Here is a 15,531-nt window from a genome sequence, read left to right as displayed (position 1 = left end):
CTTTTATTCGAAACATTTTTTAATATCTCGAAAAATAAGCGAGATACATCGAGAAATGTCGTCGATTGTTCGAACAATTGGAAATTTCCAAGAATTTGACGTCAGTTCCAAGAATTTTAGAGATACACAGAAATAGGCCCGAGTTCCAAGAATTTTAGAGATTCCGAGAATTCGACGTCATTTCCAAGAATTTCAGAGATTCCGAGAATTTGACGTCATTTCTTGGAAAAATTTTTCGGTCGACCTCCTATCATGTCATGTTCTCCTAATACAAAGTCGCATTTTGGGCCAAACATTTCTTTCGTTCGATACATTTGGAAATTTCTAAGAATTTGACGTCAGTTCCAAGAATTTTAGAGATACACGGAATTATACCGAAGTTCCAAGAATTTTAGAGATTCCGAGAATTTGACGTCATTTCTTGGAAAAATTTTTCGATCAACTTCCTATCATATTATGTTCTTCTAATACAAAGTCGCATTTTCGGCCAAACATTTTTTTCGACCCATTTGGAAATTTCCACGAAATTGACGTCATTTCCAAGAATTTTAGAGATTCCAAGAATTTGACGTCATTTCTAAGAATTTCAGAGATTCCAAGAATTTGACGTCATTTCTTGGAAAAATTTTTCGATCGACCTCCTATGATATCATGTTCTCCTAATACAAAGTCGCATTTTTGAACAAAAATTTTTCTTCAATCCCGGGGATTTCGTTATTCATTCTTTTTGTTAAATATCTCGTTTATTATTAACAATATCAAAAAAAGTTTAGAATAAAAGTTGAATTGTTTCGAAAGGGCTATAATCTGGTGCCCTCATTTTTTTCGTAAGTGGACTGATAAAAATCTTCTCAAGTTCAACTTTATTTTTTTAAATGACATCGTATATTTTTTATAACATGAGTCAATGTATCATAGTGTTTTCTATGAAAAAATACTGCGACTTTTAGCAAAAAATTATTTGTTTAAAAGATATTTAATTAAATTTATTTACTTTCTAACTATTTTTTTTACTATATAGGATGTAATGCCTTTTTATAGAGAATACTAGGAGACACCATCTGGTATATTAAAAAATGTATAGTCCTGTAATGTAAAATGTAAAAAAACAACAATCACTTCTGTAAATCCTTTACATTTCTATCTGTAAAAAAATACAATAATTTTTTGTACTTACCTGTTATTCTTACCTCCTCCTACTTACCTTTTAAATCAGTCATATTTTCAGGAATTTATCATTTTTTAACAATTTGCTTAATTCTAAGGGATTGAGGAATGTGCGGGATTAATATTATTATTTGAATATCTCATAAATTTTTGATGATATTAAAAAATGTTTGGGATGAATGTTGTATGATTTTATAAAAAGAATACTGTGATGTTATAATTTTTTATTTTTTTTTATTTTTTTTTTACAAGTAAACGTATCGAGAATGTAAAGTAATTTTGTTTTTTTTTGAATAGGACAGTATGTTTTAACGCCAATAGATGCAACTCAATATTCTCTATAAAAAAAGTATTAAACCATTTATAGAAAGAAATTAGTTTAATATTCATTGAAATTTAATCATTTCCTAAATTAGAAATCATTTAAGCTTTAATACTTTTTTTATAAAGAACAGGGAGATGCATCTGCTGGAGAATTCTAAAACGTATAGTTCTATTCAAAAAATTGACACAGACTTTTATAAATCCTTCACAAATCAATGTATAAAAAAATTAATAACATCGGTATGCGTATTTCTCAAAGTATTTTATCTGAAACAACATTTTTTAATATCATTAAAAATTATTGAATTAATATTAAGATGCGTCTAGTAAGACAGGTAGTATAACGGAATACAAAAATACAACTCACATTTGTATAACATAATTTATTTCTTTTATTAAATATACATATTCTAACACTATTTACATAACTACCGATTCGTACAAATATTCAAGTATATTTCACAAATTGTTACAAACACTTATGTACCATAATTACATAATACACACAAAACATGAAGAAGCTCGATCTCGTAGTTCCAATCCGCCAATTATCACATTTTCGTCATCCACGGATAATCTGTTCCATCCGTTGAAGTGTGTCCACAGATTTCACGACGAATCTTTCCCACTTTCGTTAAGGGCTGACTGGGATAACGGTTGCTCGTTAATAAAGGGAACGGGTGTTGAACGGTGGCCAACAGCGGAAAGCATCGCTGGACAAAGATATCACGGTCCGCATTATCGCGTTTTACGGCCGTGTAAATTACAGCTCGCAGGTTTTCGCGCGGATCGAGGCCCCGCAAAAACGGGTTGGCTCGCTTTCTTCGCGCTTGTTTCTGGGCCGCGGAGGTCGTGACAATATCCAGCTGACCGTTCCACGAGATAAATCACTCGTGGATTACGTATATATGCTACGTGTTCACTTTCGATGGCTGGACGAACTGGAGCGTGATCGCGGATACAAGGCATCCCTCTTTTCTTTTCCAAAACAAATTTCGCGGAGGGACGATGTCGAGCTAAAACTTGACAGAGAATATCGATACATGAAAATCTTTTGAAATGATGATACGTGTGAAATTTTAATTAATACAATGTTATTTTATTATCTTCGTAGAGAGTAGGTAACAAATGAAGAGACAGTCAAAAAATTTGTTTAAATGGAAAACATGATTGAAGAAATTAAATCAATATCAGTTTTCTAATTGGAAGGATAAGAAATGATTTCTTATCACGAAAATGATAGATTAAGCCTCTTTTAAAATATCTTCTTTCACTTTAAGTAAGATTAACGTGACGATTATGCACGAGCAAAACTATAGGTCACCGTGTATCTTTACAACAACGAAATTCATCGATGATTTAACAATGCAATTATTCTCGCTCTCGTTCGTATATCGGAGAACGGTCGAAGACTCAATACGATTAGTCATAAGATCGATAAACACTTGGAAGAAATCGCTCGATTGACGGTGGAATACGACACGGTGTTGGAAAACGAATTATCGTTGGCGGGCATATAATAGGCAAGGCAATAATCATCGTTCACGAATAGAAGAGTACACACAGCGTGCGAGGTTAAATCGGTAATAATCTCTTGACAAATTCAACAATCGCGCCGGTTCGCAAACGGAATCGGCCACGGCTGACGCATCAAAGAGCTCAAAGGTGTTGCATCGATCTTTCATAACGTAATCCCGCGTGAATAATCGTGGTAAGAGGAAGAACGACGTGTGTATATTTCTCGACAATATTATGAAACGAAAGGTTTATACGAAAACATAACGATAACTCGTGAAATTCAAGAATGAAAACTTGTATGCAGAATATTAATTGCAAATTTCTTTTCTTCTCTACAGAGGGGATGAAACTCGAAATTTTGGCATTCTCTGATATATTCTAGTAAAAAAAAAAAACGAAGATAACATTTGCTCGATAATTTTAGAGAAAGTCTTTTCGCGAGACTGAAAAAGTACGAAGAAAAAAAAAACAAAAGAAAAAGGATCAAAGGCTGGAGCAATCGTCGAATTATTTAAAAAAGAAAAAATCATCGACTAGTTAACCTTTTAATTAATCGATAAGAACAGCTCTCAAGGAGGAAGTTCGATCGGGGACGGCGCGAAGTTTGAACAAAAAAGTGCAGGAAGATGAACCACCTCTCGTTCTTCGGATTTTCCCTCTTAAAAAAAAAAAAAATTTCGATTCTTTCGAGGACGACCTCGAGAGAGAGGAGGGGGGGCAACAGCTTTCAAACCTTGCTCGTAACGTTAGTCGAGCAAAGTTATTATAATCGTTATCCGGTCGAATCCACATGACGTAATTACTACCTCGGCCGAGAATCGAAAAAGCGTTAAGCGTACGGAACCGATGCCTGATTATAGTGGAACGATAATAGACGGCTTTTAAAAGTTCATTAAGTAGCCGATTCTGCGACTCGAAATTGTCCGTGTTGAATTGGGTCAACGACGAATGGGCCGAAGACGTGATTTTCTTCTTCTTCTTCTTTTTTCTTTTTCCACGCGAAGAAGAAGAAGAAGAAGAAGAAGAGGAAGGGTCGAACCGCGTGAAACGACACGCCAACCGGATTATTTTCGAGCCGCCTTCTTTTTTTCCTCCCCGCGAATCATGGTGCCCGAGGAAATTATGCTCTATAAAGGCGAGCGCACGAGCCTATCTCGATACGAGGCGAACACGCGATGCTCGAGGTGGTGATTCCAAATACCTTGGATTCCTTCTCTCTTTCAGGAGAGGGGAAAGAGATGTTTGTTTTTTTTTTTTTTTTTTATTACAAGAGAATTTACACAGAAAGATAAATTCGATTTCGAACAACCTCCTCTCCCATTCACTCTCCTCCCTTCGATCGTATTCCGAGTTAACGATAATATTCGAAACTCGAACGTGAGATGAAAAGTGCTTTTCACTTCTTTAAATATAATATCACGAAAACTCCACGAATCTCTTCAATGATTCCTCCTCGTGTAATCACCTCGTTTGCTGTTAAATGTCCCAGAAAGGGATACTCGAAAGCTTGGAACCGGCGCGAGAGGACAACAGGAGGAGGAGGAGGAGGAGGAGGAAAAAAACGGAGGCTCCTTGGCCGCTCATCCTCGCTCCAGAGGCGAGATTCCGCTCGTGCTCCTTTGGTCCAGCCAGGTCAACGCCCCAGTGACCAACGCACCTTGTTCCTCCGTTCATAACGCGTGTCTGCGTGCGTGCACGCGCGCGAGCGGGCATCTAGGGCAAACGGGTTCGAGCAACGTTAGACTTTTTCGCTGTCTGCCGCTTCGAGATTCGAAAAAATGTCGCGGTGGGGAGGGGAAAAAAGAAAAAGAAGAAAAAAACACGGCGACGCCCCGTCTCGAGAAAGTCGTCCGTTTCCGGAAGTGGGATGGATCCCGGAAATGTGGGATTCGACTCTAATGAAACGGAAGTTCGTGAACGCGGCGTTTATGTTATATAATTTTCTTCTTGGAAATTAACGATTCTGAGAAAATAAACTTTGATAGAAATTAGAGAAAGAAAATTATTGTGTGCTGGATTTGGTATCTAAATAAAATAAATTAGAATTTTTAATTTAATAGTATTCTCGAATGAGTTTTTTTTTTTTTTCGATTATCAGTTACGTTTAATCACATTTAATTAGTCGCGTGGTAAAAGTTTGTTGCGCGGTTATGTTTTGACCGAATAAAAATGGGATCGATAAATTATCGATTAATTAATGCCTGGCTCGATGCAAAATTGTTAAATCACGAAAGAGAATTATGAAAATTACAAATTAACTCGTCGAATCGTTAGTTTTTATTATTATTTTTGATTCAGCGTGAATTCTTGGCCAACGTAAGGATATATATATTCGACGTATTCAACATTGGATTGTAAACGTCAGATCGTGTCTGATTTGTAATTTGTATTTGAATTTGTAATTGAATACATTGAAGTGTGAATATAATACTGATTTATTATTATACTTTTTGAAAACGTTTTACAAACGTTTTATATCTTTATCGGTCGTTAATTATATTAAAGATAATTCTTGAAAAACGTGCAAGCCGATCTTTTTATAACTGTTGCAATTAATTTCATCGTCCTGTAAAATGAATATTTGCACGCACACAAGTTGTGCAAAACTTTATTCAAAATAACCTCCCTCTTTTACCCTGATGATGAAAATGACACGAATAACAATCGGTAACAAAAGAAAAACACAAATCATCGATAAGCGCAACAAATAAAAATCTTTAAAAATTTACAGACATAATTTAGATTTTAAATTCACGAATCAAGTTTTCCACGTTAATTTCAATTCTCTGCGAATAACTCGGCTTAGAATCGTTGCATCCACGCATCCTTTCATTTTCACCACCCCTATCATTTCACCACTCCGTACTGTTTTACACTGTAACATCCGGGCCGGGGAAATCGTGCTAGACGTCGCGAAAAAATTGAGCAAATCGGTAATTGTTGGCAAGATCGTGCGAGACGATCGTTGACGGAACGTGCGTACACGCCGATCGAGTCGCTTCTTTAAATTATACGCCTTTACCAGCCAATCGCATAAAACTGTATATTATATTTTTCTGTATAACCGTAGTTTAAAGCAATTAACTTCAAATGAAAAAATTACAATCGAATTGAAATAAAAATTGTAATGTCAAAAATTTTATTTACTCGAAAATATATTATGAATCGTTAATAAAAAAGATACGATTATGGGATACATTATCGTGGATAACAATAACGGTTTTGGTTAATCCGTTCAAGGAAGAATTACAAGAGGAGTTATTGAAATTAATCCTCGAAGGGTTACATTGCACGCAACTTTTGAAGATTTCGCACGGGCGCAACGTGCATTACGCAATTCGAAGTTAGGCGAGTCACGTACGCGATCGTTTGGAATTTACGGAGTGTGTATTAGTCGACTACGATGACCAGAGCTGGTCTCCAATGACACAGCAAATTACATCGTTTCGTGTCCACGGCAAATCTTCCTTTCAGGCTTTTAATTTCAACCGTGTGCCGCGGCAACGTTTATCCCCGATTATTCTTTCGAGAGCGTTACGATATACAAGTAATTTATGGATGGGAATAAATAGATTAAGTTTAGTTTATCCGTTTGATGGGAGGATGCACAAGGTGTTAATGTGACATTCGTGGGATATCTTATTGGAGGGTCGAGTTTCTGAAACGAAGCTTACCTTTTAAGTAATAAATAATTGAAGTTGGAGTAAGTAAGATGATTTATATATTTCTCTTTGCACGCAGCTAGAAACGTAATCAAACAAATTTATTAGTTTGATCGATAGTGTTACTGTGTTAATTTGTGCAGTGAAAGCATCACCGATCACGTTGCCAGCTTTCTATTTCAAAGGTTAAATCGCAAAGAGCAAAGATTCGCTTGACGATTTCATAATTAATTATAGAATTGATTCATTGTGAATTAAAAAAAACGACAATAGAATCGTATGTCGAAACTATAAATTTTATTATATTTTATTATATTTGGCCAAACAAAATTTCTTCGTGGATGCAGCACAAAATAATTTTCAGAAATTTTTCTGAAATTTATTTAATGCTAATGTATTCAATTTTACAAGGCATCAATTTTCCTATACGTTGTACATCAGTGAGACAAGTGCCACGAACAAATTATTCCGTGTCATATTTTATATAACCATTCACTCATCGACATGTTTTATCGATCGTAAAAAAAATTCTTATTAAAATTAAAATTAAAACATCTCTCGTACGTTAATACTTTTCACGTATGAAGGATTCGCGATAAGGAAACAACGAAAGGAAAAAAAAAAAAAAAAAAATCAAAATTTGAAAAGAGTTAATGATATTTGAAAATAGTCTGTGGGTACAAGGTACAAACTGAAATAATCGAATAAAGATAAGAAGACAAGACATTTAAAAAAGAAAAGAAAATATATATAATAAAAACTTTTATAACGAAGAAGAAAATTTTCATTTTATTTTCCATTAAAAATATCCACGACGAAATTGATTTAAAATCAAGCAACGAGATTGCGCGATTAAGATAGCTGCTCGCCGGTCAACGTCAAACTTTATCCCCGGCTTAATTTTTATTCGCATCGATCCCGAGGCAAGGCGACTTCATCAACGCGGCACCGTCGTCAATTCACACGCAGATTTCATCTCGACGATGCCCTAATTGCTTTCACGTTTCTTTTCTCCGGCACGGATACGTCGCGATAACTCTGTGAATGAATGGCAAAGCTTCGGGATGGAAATGCTGCGAGCTTCTTTTGTAACCGACGTTTTATCCCCATCATCTGAATCGCGATCTATTTCGATTCATCGTTTAAACAACCATACGGTAATTGCGCGAACGAAGATAAATTATTTCTTCCAGTGTATAGTTTCCCATTGTAATAACGCAGCGCGTGATTCGGTTATTTAAAATCGAATCATTTAATTGTGATATTTTAAATTATAAATTATACAACACTCGTATTTTTATTTTTGAAAAATTAGTTATTCGAAATATAGCAATGAAATAATTTGAATTCACAGTAATCCAAAATAGGATTCTATTTCTCGCGTATTTTAAAATTTTATCTTTGTATCTTGAGTTGACAATATTCAAATCAACAATATCCATGATACGACTATTCCCCATTTTTTTCATTTGCTTTTCAAATTATTAAATTTGATTTAATCCTTTCACGATATCGAAGAATTCTATTTCTTTCCCCCCCCCCCCTTTTTTTTTCTTTAAATAAAAACTTAAGGAAGAAAAGAAATTTATTCATCATCAACGATATACTAGATCCTAGCACAGAAACCTATATATCAATCTTGTCCTCCATTCTGGCTCTTCCACCTTGTTGCCGGCTGTGTGTGCACACTCATTGAAATCGAACAGTGTTGTTAGAGAATCGCGCGAGCCAGACAATGATTAATGCATGAGGGACATTTTCGAGGATCGAGCGAACTTTCTAACCGGCTGACACGCCACACGTGAGATATTTGATCGCGCGTACTCCTTTTGAGATCCGAGACCGACAACAGAAGTGACAACGCGAAAAAGAGATCGGACGCAGGATTAATTTATTCGTCGTTGTTCTTCTTTTCTACACGAGATCGATCGAGATGTTTCTCGTCTCAGGTCGAATTGTTTTTCGATCGATCGATTGGACGTAAAAGCACGCTAGCCACGCTTACGAGGATATTAATCTTTTTTGTTTTGAAATTTTTACAAATTTTATCCGTTTTTAAATTTAAATCAAATTATCGAAAATTTTTTCTCAATAGATAAAGATTGAATACTGTTTGAATTTTGAATTCATTTAAGATTGAAATTTGATATTAATAATATGTGAGAAATAAAATTTAACAATTATACAAATAAGCTATAAAAATAAAATATACTTGTACGAGAATTTATTATAAACTGTGTTATAATTTCATGTTATTTATTTTCAATTATTCTACTTTTAATTACGTTGAAGATTATGTTGTCGAATAAAAATATCAAAGGCTGCAATCAAGTTATAAACTGTACAAAGACCGATTCATTTTATATTTTTCGAGTGGTAATAAAAATGAAACAGAAAGACACATTGTTCTTGCGTTGCATGAAACAGAACGGTGGAGAGAAGGTCGTAAATCTTGAGTCATGAATCGAGACACATTCATTAATAGGCCGAAAGAACCGACCGTCGAAGATCATCAAGAATCATCAACGAAGAAGTCATTAATTGCAAATCAAGTCTCTTTGATTACGTTTAGGAGGATGAGCTTGAAGGATGCGCATCGTTGATATTATTATATTCTTATTATCGAGCTTGGATCGTTCTTTGCACCTTGATCGTAAAAGACATGGTAAAAACTTGTGTTAAAATATTTATTTGCATTCTAGAAATTTTAATTTTACTGTTTTAAAAAGTAACAGAAATAAATTTATTGCAGTAATATACAATAATATTTAAATTGCAAAACAAGTTGTTTTGATATTATAATAAATTTTCAATTTATTTCAGAATTAATTTTTTTTTATCGAGTAATATTAAACAATTAAACAAGTATTTGTGGTATTTACTCTTTAATTTACTTTTATGTTACAATTTGAAACAGAAATTAGTATAAGTTACCAATTACGTGTTACGTATTATTATTTCGTAATAAAAGAAAAGAGGAAAAAAAACTTTAAAAGGAATGAAAGGAATTACTGTTAAAATAAAAGACTGAACTAAGAAGGAATGAAACGACAAAACTGGTAAAGAACTATAGATCGTTCTCAGCAAAATTATATCTGTTATCGCCGAGTCGTGAACACTTTCACATTGGTAATACAATGTGATTCCAATCTGGGCTGGCGATTGCACTTATATAAAATAATAATTATCAAGGGAAACTCTGTGAGTGAAAGTAATCGATGCATTTGCGATTAATTAAAAGTTAACTTTGATTTGAATCGTATCTCTCTTCCTTGTGTAATACGAATATTTCTCATATTCGCCTTCCTCCAACTTTGAATATTTTATTCCGAAAATTCTGCGCTAATGAATTAATTAAATCTGTCCAATATTCGAAGAAATAATTATTGTAAAAGCGAAATTGTGAGATCAAAAATATCCTAAATTTTACGGAATTTAAAATAACGAAATTCTGAAAACAATCAGACAATAAGTAATTCTAAATTTGAAAAAATAAGGGACGAATAAATTAAAACTAAGAATCAAAAATTAAAAAATATACCCAATTCGAATTCGCAAAATTTTGTATACGGTAAACCTCGAAGAAGTTTCCTTCAATTTCAGCACCGTTCGATATAATTATTAATCGTATAATAAAAGAAATTCACGAGTGTCGTCGAATCGAAATAAAAATTGGAACGTGGTATCGCGAAACGAAAGCAAGAAATTGCTCGATAGCGGGCACAGTTACGAGATAGCTTGAAGGGGCCGGCTCGTAATTACTCGACAAGATTTAATCGACGTGCTCCGGGCTAATTAAAAATTCCTCGCGGACTCTATCAATAAGGAGATCCTATCGGGTTAACGGTAAGAAAATGTCTTTAGATGTTTCTTCCTTCTGCGAGGGAAAAGGAACAACTCGATATCTTCTTGTAAATCTCAAAAGCTATCCGTCACACGTATATTGCCGCCGACAATTGGCCGTTTTCTACGATGAGCTTGCATATTCCTCGTGGACGTTACTCGATAACGATTCGATCGACAATCTCGGCACCTGGCTTGTACCTCTCCCTTTGTGCTTGTAATGATTAGAGTTTTGTTAATTCTATGTTTAATCTTTGTGTGGAAAAAGAATGTAACGTATATCCGTGTGTATAGGTAATTTTAATTTAAAGAATTATTTATAACGGATAATATAACAGTTTATGGAAATAATTAATAAAAGTTGTAAAGAGAGAAAAGTGATGAGTATGTGGATCGATCTGAATTGATGATTTTATGTACGAGTATTTTATTATATATTTAATTATTTTAAATAAGAATAAAACTTTGGCCAAAATATACATTTTATCGTGAGATTACGTTTCGTTTCACACGTATCATATTATACGATAAATAAAAATAAAATCACAGCACTAATTATTCGAAATGAAAAAGAATATGAACGAGCAATTGTTTGATATGAAATACATATCCGTATTTAATATGTATAAATATATTCAAAGTTAATATCTTCAGAAATGCTCTCGCATTTTATATCTCGCGCATTTGGATACAGAAATATATACTACAACCATCTACTGAGAAAATGAAGAATGAATGTACAATCTCTCGTTATCCTCTCAACTACCAGCAGATATCTTGCTTACCGACTCCATTTACCGGCTTCTGCGATTGTATCCGAAGAGCTTCTGGAACTAGGACTTACAGCATAGACATAATCAAGATACAAAATACCTAGATCTATTATTTTGTGAAATACTACATTTCGCGTTACGATTTGTGTAATTAATCAGAAATTTTCATGATCTTTCACGATTTAGAGCATCGTTTAGAATAATATTCGAATCATTAGAGACTAAAATTAAACAAAAAAAAAAAAAAAAAAAAAGATCCTTTTATTAAATTCCAATATAAATATATGTTCATATATTTATAATGTATTAATTATACCATATTTTGGATATGGAATAAATATAAAAATTTGAATTTTGAAACGCGAGTTGCAATTACAAAACATTCGAGTATCTGAATGATAAGATTCTATCATTATTCGAATATTCGGATCAGAATATAGGGTACAACCTCTTCTAAGATAACCGATCTATTTTTGCACTTTCTCCGTGGTTATAGGTCTCTACTATTACCCACGTTTTCTGAATTATCTGAAGAGCATAGTTACAAATCACGATAGACACTTTTCCCAGAAATGCCAATATACAAAAGTTACTAGACTCTTTAATTCAATTCTTTAAACTCCCATAAATCAAACTAACCGCTGTTCCTCAATTACCTTGTAAATTAAACACCAATTTACTTTTCCCAAACCACCTAAATCCAAATCTTTCTACACTTTCTTAATCATCCTATCCACGATCATTATTAAAGGTTTCCTTCCTACGCTTTCAAATCCCTTCTGCCCCCATAACACTATCTCTCACTGGAGGCGGAAAATAATTATCGTTTAAAATTCATACGCCACGTGGGAACCGGTTTCGAATACCTTCATATGTTTAGCCGACTAATTGGTCTAAAAAAAAGAAAAAAAAAAAAAAAAAATAGAAATGAATATAAAAAAGGAGGATATCCACCTAGAGCTGACGGTAATAAATATCCCCCCTATTAAAACATAACTGATTCGGTACATTCCAATAATGATCGGTCTAAAGTGTATGATTTAAGACCGTTCCCGTTAAATTCTATGGAAAAACTAGCCGCATCCTATACACACATTCTGCTTTCGAGCTTAAAACGCGCGATCGTTTCTCAAATCGATACGTTGGCCGAGCTCGGACGGTGTTTACGGCATTAAAATGTGAAACAGGCCACTTAGTCTGATTACAAGCCGACATACTGCCTTAGAAAAATCCGTTTTGTTCGACAACAACGTATGCGCGTATCCATCCACTTTCTTCTTTTATTCTTTTTACCTTCATCGTTCTCTTCCTTCTCTCTCTCTCTCTCTCTCTCTCTCTCTCTTAGATTCCCTTTTTTTCTAAATTCTTGCGTACCTTTCCCTCCTTCTGTGTGTCCATCGGCGATTTAATCGCGCGCATTAGATAGACAACAAGGTTACACAGGGGGTGCCGTGCTCACGATGAAATTCATAGGACTTGCCGGTCACGAAACCCGGCCCCACAGATAACCCGTAATTTATAGTTATTAAAGGAAATGAATGACTCGGTGATCCCCCGTGGACGAGATTTTTGTTAATGACCGTCATGCGTCGCCTCTTACCGATCATCTTTAATGCACGATCGGTCGGTTCGTGCGCGTCCATTCGTAATTATTGCTCTTACGTGATAGTTTATTGAAACGGCTCGTGGAGGGACGTTGAACGTTGTATGCAAACACATGGAATAGAGAACGCATGGCAAGAGAACTTGGTATGATCGGGTTGGATGTTTTACATTTGATCAGGGCGGATTTCAAACAGGGGTTTAATGCTTCGATTGCGAGCTACGTTTCTTGTAACGATATGGAGAAACATCATCAAGTGGATCGAATAATTGATTCATGGCCAAATATATCTTTATGTATCAATATCATATATACATAGTAGTTTTTTTTTTTTTTAATATAAACTAAATTTTTATGCTTTGTTAAAAAAATGACAGAACTGAAATAAAAGTGAATTCGATACAGAGAATTATCAACTGTTAATCTTCATCCTCAGGGATGGTGAAATCAAATCGCTTTTGATTCACAACAAAATGCGAAACATCATTCGATGATATTTACACGTGAAATAATAGGCAAAAAAGTATCACACCACAATCACCCGAATTAATCGTTCTTCGAAACGAAAATCTCCATCCAAAAAAGCTCGGTCCTCTAAAGATCAATCGGAAAAAAAAAAAAAAAAAGAAGAAGAAGAAGAACTATAAAAGCAAAGTTTTTCCAAAGAAAAACGAGGAGGAAGGAAAAGATCAGCGTTTTTTAGATGATAAAATCCGCCATAAAAATCGGGGACCAGATCTCGTCCCGAATTCGAGGCACGCTCGGAATTCGCGAGCGCCTTTAATGAGGCAGTTTTATACCGTTGGCAACACGGTCGAGGGGAGGTTGAGAACCCGAAGGTGGCTCGTGCTCGATGATGACCTCTGACCGCGAACGCTCGAGAGTGAGACGAGGCCATGCCTGGGCACGCGAGGCCCAAGACTTAGCCCCGAGGCACGCGCACCATTCTCCTTCTCTTCTCCTTTCTTTTCTTTCCCTTTTTTTTTTCGCCTTTCTCCTCCTCCCACCCCCTCTTCTCTCCCCCTCGCCCGCCAACTTCTCTTTCTTCCTCGCCTCACCCCCTTTCGCCTCCCTCTCCTCTTTTTTCCGTCCTCCACCCCGCCCTCCCCCGTCGGCCTCTCCATCGTAATTTCGCGCGATTGGCCGGTGTCATGCCGTGCAAAACGCTCGCCCATGGAAACTCCGTGATCGCGCCGCGCTAAGTGGCGGACGAGGCGAGCTTGTTTTGCATCTTCCTCCCCTTCTCTTTCTTCCTCTTCTTCTTTTTTTCTTTCTTTCTTCTAGATCGAGATCTATTCGCGTACCTAGGGCCTATATAGGATTCACCCTTTGGACGACAGACGGGGCGTGATTCGATTCTTGGTTTGGTATCTGGACGGGGGAGATTGGAATATTTCGATAGGATACGATCTTCGATTCGCGGAGAAGTTTGGAAAGGAAATCTCGATTAGGCATGATGAGCAGTTTCTTACGAAGGGTTGGGCTCGAGGGGGAGGGTTGAAGATCGAGGAAGATTCTAGAAGAGTTCTGTCTTCGTTTGAAATAATTCGAGAGGTGGAGGGAAATTTTGGGATTCTTCTTTTTTCGTATATTCTTTTTCTTTTTATTTACTTTTGGGATAACGTTGCTTCGTTCTATTTTGCGCTTGGTACGAAGGATAATTTTAAGGGGTGAATTTAAATTATCGGTGAATTACGACGAGCAATAATATTATTGAATTTGAAACAATGCGAAGTAAAAGTAATTTTTTTTACAAAAAGTCTCTGAGGGAAAATATGTTTCACTCGGGTTACAGTATGGCGTGGTTGCAAATTTGCAATTCTACAATATGTAATCCGATTTAGTGTCTATATATTTCTTTTTCAGATTCAAAAATTGTAAAAAAAAAAAAATACAAATTTGTCCCACAAATGTGCATATATTGTTGTCCGTCAAATTCAGTTTCAAATATTCCCCTTCAAAATGGCCAATACAATGCCCCGCCATCTACGCAAATATCCAGGAAAAATGTATCGCGTAGAATATTCATTCTTTAATCATACCACATTCATCGAGTTCAACATAAACTCTATTTTAACCAAAAAAAAAAAAAAAAAAAGAAAGAAAGAAAGAAAAAAAGCAGGACCAATTCCCAAAATTCGACTAATCTGGAAAGAAAATCGAAAAGAGAACGGCCCCCCCAAACCACGCGAGAGCTGGACATCAAGGTTGAGGGATACGCGCGCGTCAGGTATCCGGCAAAGTTTCCAAGGGGGCGGTGTGAAGGGCGTAGCCCGCTAATTATAATTATACCACGGCGGCATTAGCAGCGTGAAACGCAACGTAAATTCTGGTGAAATACTCGCCGCCCCTCGGGCTCTCCGGCGCGGATCTCGTTTGCCAAGAAGCGGTCTGCGGCGTGCACGCGCGCCACCCAACCCTGAACACGACGCTTTGTTTCGCTTGTCGTAGATCGACCGGCTCGTGCATTGTCGTGGATTACCGCGTAGAAATAAATGGGTTCGTTCGTTCCTTCGTGGGAGGAAAAAACGAAACGGCGCAAGGTTAAACGCGGGCCGCGCCGATTCGCGCGCCATTTTTCAACGCCGTTTTAATTACGCTGCATTAATTAACCGGCTAATAATCAGAAGAGAAACTATCC

The 15,531-nt window shown here is 35.8% G+C and overlaps 1 long non-coding RNA gene across 8 annotated transcripts in view; it reads right to left on the bottom strand.

Annotated features, from left to right (window-relative positions):
* Positions 1–1,859: 1,859 nt before the first annotated feature.
* LOC147656498 (uncharacterized) overlaps positions 1,860–15,531 on the bottom strand; it is a 127,936-nt gene continuing 114,264 nt past the window's right edge. For 7 of the 8 annotated variants that reach the window (XR_015294332.1, XR_015294330.1, XR_015294336.1 and 4 more), the window contains one exon: positions 1,860–2,513. This is a non-coding gene — a long non-coding RNA (uncharacterized LOC147656498). Of the gene's footprint in view, positions 2,514–4,223; positions 4,723–15,531 lie in introns of those variants that run through there. The other variant, XR_015294337.1, reaches the window with a different exon arrangement.

This window comes from Apis florea, unplaced genomic scaffold (genome assembly GCF_048593485.1).
Source record: "Apis florea isolate Af1SG1 unplaced genomic scaffold, ASM4859348v1 contig_3747_pilon, whole genome shotgun sequence".
Taxonomy (NCBI): domain Eukaryota; kingdom Metazoa; phylum Arthropoda; class Insecta; order Hymenoptera; family Apidae; genus Apis; species Apis florea.
The sequence above is the reverse complement of the archived record's forward strand: the minus strand, read 5'-3'. Positions and strand labels throughout refer to the sequence as shown.